This window comes from Haemaphysalis longicornis, unplaced genomic scaffold, assembly GCF_048455015.1.
Source record: "Haemaphysalis longicornis isolate Haplotype H1 unplaced genomic scaffold, Haemaphysalis longicornis Haplotype H1 scaffold_5, whole genome shotgun sequence".
Lineage (NCBI taxonomy): Eukaryota > Metazoa > Arthropoda > Arachnida > Ixodida > Ixodidae > Haemaphysalis > Haemaphysalis longicornis.
This window is the reverse complement of record NW_027526385.1, coordinates 52,012,598-52,018,207: the sequence shown is the minus strand read 5'-3', so window position 1 is coordinate 52,018,207 and position 5,610 is coordinate 52,012,598.

Below are 5,610 nucleotides of genomic sequence, written 5' to 3'. Positions count from 1 at the left end.
CATACCCTCTCAGGTAGTCAAGCGGATAAGTATGCAGGGCTTGATGGATATATGCGCTGCAGAAGCGACGCACCTAGGGCTATCCTTTAGCAGAGAAACATCAGGGTTCATCGTCTTGAACGTCGATGAGGAGCACAAATCGGTATCAATGCAACAAATAGAAATACCACCGTAGAAAGAGTAGAAATATTAAGGAGTACGGCTTAACGACAGCGAAGATTACAAGCATGCACATGAGGCTCACCTTTAGACGAAAGGAAGACGGAACGTGGCTATAATGAAGCATACAGCCCTCTGGGGATACAGCAAATACGAGGTGGTAAGGGAAGTCTGGAAAGGGGTCATGGTACCAGGATAAACTTTCGGAAATTCAGTTCTGTGAATGAAACCAGAGAGCCAAGCGAGCCTGGACGTAAATCAAAGAGCGGTAGGCAGACCGCACCTAGGGGCCCACAGTAAAACTACGAACGAAGCGGTACAGGGGGATATGAGCTGGAACGTCCTTTGAGGAAAGGGAGGCGCAGAGCAAAATAATGTTTGAGGAGTGACTTTGTTTCATGGAAGATGAAAAATGGGCCGCGATGAAGTTTAAGTACCTTTATATAAGGAGAATGGACACGCTGCAGAGATGGCGGACCAGACAATTGACCAAGCGGTACAGAAAGTTGGTAGGGGGAAAGTAGGGCATACACTGTAGTTAAAAAGCAGTTCAAGGCAGCAGAGACGACGAAGTGGGCACAGCGAATGGAAGCGAAAAAAAAAAAAAACCCTGGAGACTTATAGGGCAGAGAAACTTGAAATCAGGAAGCAAGGTTTCTATGACAATACCAGAGGCAGTGCATTGCTCTTTGAAGCACGGGAGAGGCGGGGGGGGGGGGGGGGGGGCTCTGAGATCCCGGACATAACCGGGTATCTACAGGGAGCAGGATGGAACATGTGTATGCTGCAGTAGTGATCGGAAAACTATAGCCCTTATTGTCCGGGTCTGCACAGAGATACGACCGCCGCGGGGAAACGGGGAAACGACGTTGGCGGGGCTTTTCGACCTGGGTTGAGGGGAAGCCTCAACGTCGGGGCCGTAGAGGGGACGAAGAGGTGGGTGCAATGGTAGTGGAGGAAAAGTACGGAAGAGATCGGTACGCGGGGGGAGTAATCATACGGATGAAAATTTAGAACAGCGATGACAAAAAAGGGGGATGGGGCGATGGGAGTTTAAGAGAGGGATGGGGGAATTGATGGAGGGAAATCTATTAGGTTAGCTAAGAGTAGGGCAAGTAAGTGGAATAAAACTGGCAAGACATCCCGATTCAAAAGGAGAGCCACTAATCATCATCGTCGTCATCTCGATTCGAACGCCAATTCAGTCCGCCGCGGATAGTTCGAACTGCGTGCCGTTATAACAGCTTGCAGTCGCTGTGGAAAGATGGCGCTGGGTCGATAAAAATCGCGAATTGTTTCCGTCACTGCTCCTTTGGTGACGATAATACGAACACCGATGAACCTGTGGCGGAGGCTCCTGTTCATGTGCGTGTGGCGCTCCGGGGCACCGACTCCGGCCACTACGTGAATGTAGACACCTGCGCCCGCTGTCTTGGGGCCGTCACAGTTGACAAAATTATCGCCCAAGTCTTCCGCGATTACGAACCTGCCATGGACGATGACGACACGAGTGCCGATGAAGTGCGGGTAAGACCTTCACTGTCAACAGTAATGGAAGCCCTCGGTCACGCCCGGCTGTTCTTGAGCTTCGAGGATGAGGAAGAAGACATGTTCCGGCACACTAGAGCTCTCGAAAATCGAGCGGTGGCAATTGCCTTTAGAGAAAAGAAAAAAGGAGCAAAACCCGCTTTCTTTTCTAAGTAAAAGTACCACCTGAAGTGTGCACAGTTTATTTTGTCGTCAAATGTGGCCGTTTTTTGAAGTCTTTTCGTTAGTTGAAACTTCGGTTTATTTGAACTTGTTAGTTGCCCCTTTGAAATATAAATTAACGATCTTTTGCTGTATCTGTTACGCTCGAAATAGTGAATTGAGGGTAAGAGATATCTTCTCGGTCCAAGCTCGTTCTAGAACCTGCAGTGTACGTGCCATTCCTTTCTGATTTTGTCTACGCTTAAACCAAGTCCTGTGAATCCCCGATCTAAAATATCCACCAAAGCAGCGTAAACGGTAACTTTCGGTCTTCCTTTCCTAGCGAGATCCCTATGAAGCACTGCGATGCTGGAAATCTTTTTCCCGTATTTCGGAATCTACCACACTTGAAATTTCTGTTCGCTTAAAATAAACACATTCTGATCAGCTATCTTGTAAACCGTGAAATACAAAAAAGAATGCTGCGTGGCGGCTTGCTTAGGCCACTATTAAAATTTTCGAGCATATAGTTAGCTCCTTCAACCATTACGGAGATAGTCGCATGCTTAGGCCACTATTAAAATTTTCGAGCATATAGTTAGCTCCTTCAACCAATACGGAGATAGTCGCAAAATTAAAGCTCCAAATCCGAAATAAATTGTACAGTTATAAAAAAGACCGGACAACTCCTAAAAAAAATTCCCCCGCATTTCCCCGAGGGGGAGAATGTGAAAGTGCGAATGCACGGTTGTCGGCCCGCTTGCGGCGCTTGCGCTCGGCCCCCGCAGCCCACCGCCTCGCCGCCTTCTCTTCCATCTCTTCCATCGGGTTTGTAGTATCACGTGTACACCACGCAGTTATCAAGCCGCTTTAACGCCGCTGAGTCGCCAACGCACACCGCTGACGACGTAGTTTGAATGCGTTAAAGATATAAGGCGCGTCACTAACACTGGTATCACCGTCGCGTCCGTGGCTTGGTCGGTAGAGCGTCGCGCTGCGGCCGCAAAATCCTCGGATCGAAACCTGGCGCCGGATGCTGTTTCTTTTTTAAATATAGAGGAGCACTGCGGACGCCGACGCCGCCGCCGACGCCGCCGCCGCCGGCGGTGGATGGTTTGGGGTCGCTTATAAAGTGCATTCGCACTTAAAAGATCTCAAATTGTGTCAAGCCGAAGGCAGAAACCTCAGGCAATGGTTTTTCGCTACGCCCTCCTGCAACATTGGCCGGGCAGCCGGACACTATCTGCTTTGTAGCGTAAGCTATACTGGCCGAGGTTGAGCAGTTTCTCGTGGACCTTCAAGGGCCATGCTGCGCTACCACGAGGAGCATTGGATTCGATTGGATTTCACTGGATTGGATTGGCTTTGCTTTGCTTGGATTTGGATTGGATTAATTTGGATTGTATTGGATTGGATTGGAAATACAATCCAGTTGGAGTACGTGTGTGTAGAGAATTGGATCTGCACATTCGCCGGTCTGCGCATTCCAGAGGAGTGACGTCATAGCCGCGGCAGAAGCACTGGCGCCGGCGCGTGCCCAGCTGTGCGCCTCGGTTCCTCAGCAGCCAAGCCTGACGCCGCGCAGGAGCCGCTCATCGCCGTTTCTCGTGGCTTCTGGAGAGCCGTGGTGTGCATACGCGAGGAGCAGTGACTCGACCGGACTGGATTGAATTGGATTGGATTGGATTGGATTGGATTGGATTGGACTGGACAGGACTGTATTGGATTGGATTTAATTGGAAATCACTTTAGCAGCTCTAAGCATGATAATCAGCTAATCATAGAAAACCAGAAAACCTAAGAATAACCAGCTGAACCTTAGCTCACGCTACGTAAATCCTGGCATAGCCGAGCTAAGCCACTGCTAATTTTTCGTCCCCGGTACGGACCTTGGGTGTGCCTAAAATAACGGAGGAACTTCCGAGTAAATAACGACAAAGTCAGGTTTTTCAGCGCTTAAAACGAATTACTTAAGGTCAAGCACCCTTCTAAATCCTCGTTAAATGAAACAAAAGTTGAGGAGACATCCAGTCTTTATATGTACATGACCAGCAAATTTGTTGAGCTAACTAAAGCAAACAATAGACCCAATGTATTCAGACACAGAAATACGTGCTCTCATATTTATATTATTTGGTCTAAACATTAACAACACTCCAATGGGCTTGGCCGCCCCACACAGCAGTTTTTAGGCAAACACCTAACATTTAAAGGTTCTCCTGGCTGTGTTGGTTACATTCGGGTCATTGTAACATTCCCATCGGAGACTTTTCCTGTAAGTCACACACCACACATTGGTTCTTTGATATCTGCATTAGAGACATCAGCAATGGGGACGCGCGAGTTCGCTATCGCTGTACCCTGCTTCTCTTGGACTAGCGCCCATTAGTATAAAAAGCCTGCTGCGCTTGCGCTAGTTGTGGAAGGCTAGAGAAGCAGCAGAGCTTGCGGCCACTCTCCTTTCGTCGGAGACCCGGCTGTGGCACCTCGCATGGATTTCCGAACTTGCCGCTGAAAGTTCTCCATAACTGGCAGGCCCGGGTCGTTTCCTCCTCAGGCTACCACATCTCTCTCATAGCGGACCGTGTTAGCACGCGCTAGAACCCGCTGCAAAGTCCAAAACCAGCGCTGGTGGTACGAACCCGAACGAAGTGTAGTGCGCCTGGAATGCGGTGATAGATAAATCGGATAGTCGAGGGTTTCATAGCGCGAGGTACCCAGGTCCAATTCCGACCAAAGGAAGCGTTTTTTTTCTTCCCAACTGGCTGCACATGGTATTGTTCCACCCTGTGCTAAGCCCAAACACTTCCGGCCTTTGTGGTGGCACAGTGGTTAGGTGGCCAGTTCACGGCGTAAAGGTTCATTTCCCGTGACCATCCTAACCACTACTTTTACTTGAGGCGCACACCTTCAACACCTGCTCGTGAACTCATTGCCTCCTCGACCCTTTCCTTCACAATTCGAGGTTTTTTGGTAGAGCCAAAGGATACTGCTTAGCCTAAGAAGCTCCGCTGTTATATCATTAAATATTTCGTCCATGTAATATTTTTACGATTTGCTGATGGTTATTTTGCTTTCTTTTATTTTACTACACAGAAGGGAAGCCGCAGACAGAGGAAGATTAACAGCAAGTTATCCCTGCATCATTTTAAAAAGCAGTCGAGCCGGCAAACAATTCCTTCTTCTGGAACCGCTCATTGGAATGCAAGTGGCTCGTGACGCGTTTGCTTCAGACTGAATGATCAAACGCGAGTATTCTCGTCACGTAGCTCGGCTATGCTTAAACGCCGAAGTTCTGTCTGGTGGAGCAGATTAGATTAAGGAGTTCATGACTCCGAAGCTCAACCCTCCTCGTACTGCGCTCAAGAAACGACCGTTTCCTTATAAACGATCTTATGCAGCAAAATTTATGTAGGACAGAGCAGAAGAGGTGTGAACATGAGGATGCGTGAACAGGAACTTTGTCTTAGGAACCACGCAAGCGAATGTCTCACTAATCACTGATATTGCGTGCACGTGTAAGAAAACTCTGTACGCCTCCCTTTAAGTACGATATTGTGCAGGTGCAATGATATACGAGCAAGAGGAATTCACGGGGCTGACGATATCTGAAAAAAGGGACCGACTGCGTCAGTGATACGTCAATTGGCATGCAAAACTGATGTTTAGATAAATATCATCTTGTGTAGACCTGATGATTCTCTTAGATAAACATCATCTGGTATCCAGAAGATGATGTTTATCTGAGAGCGTTCGTTAATG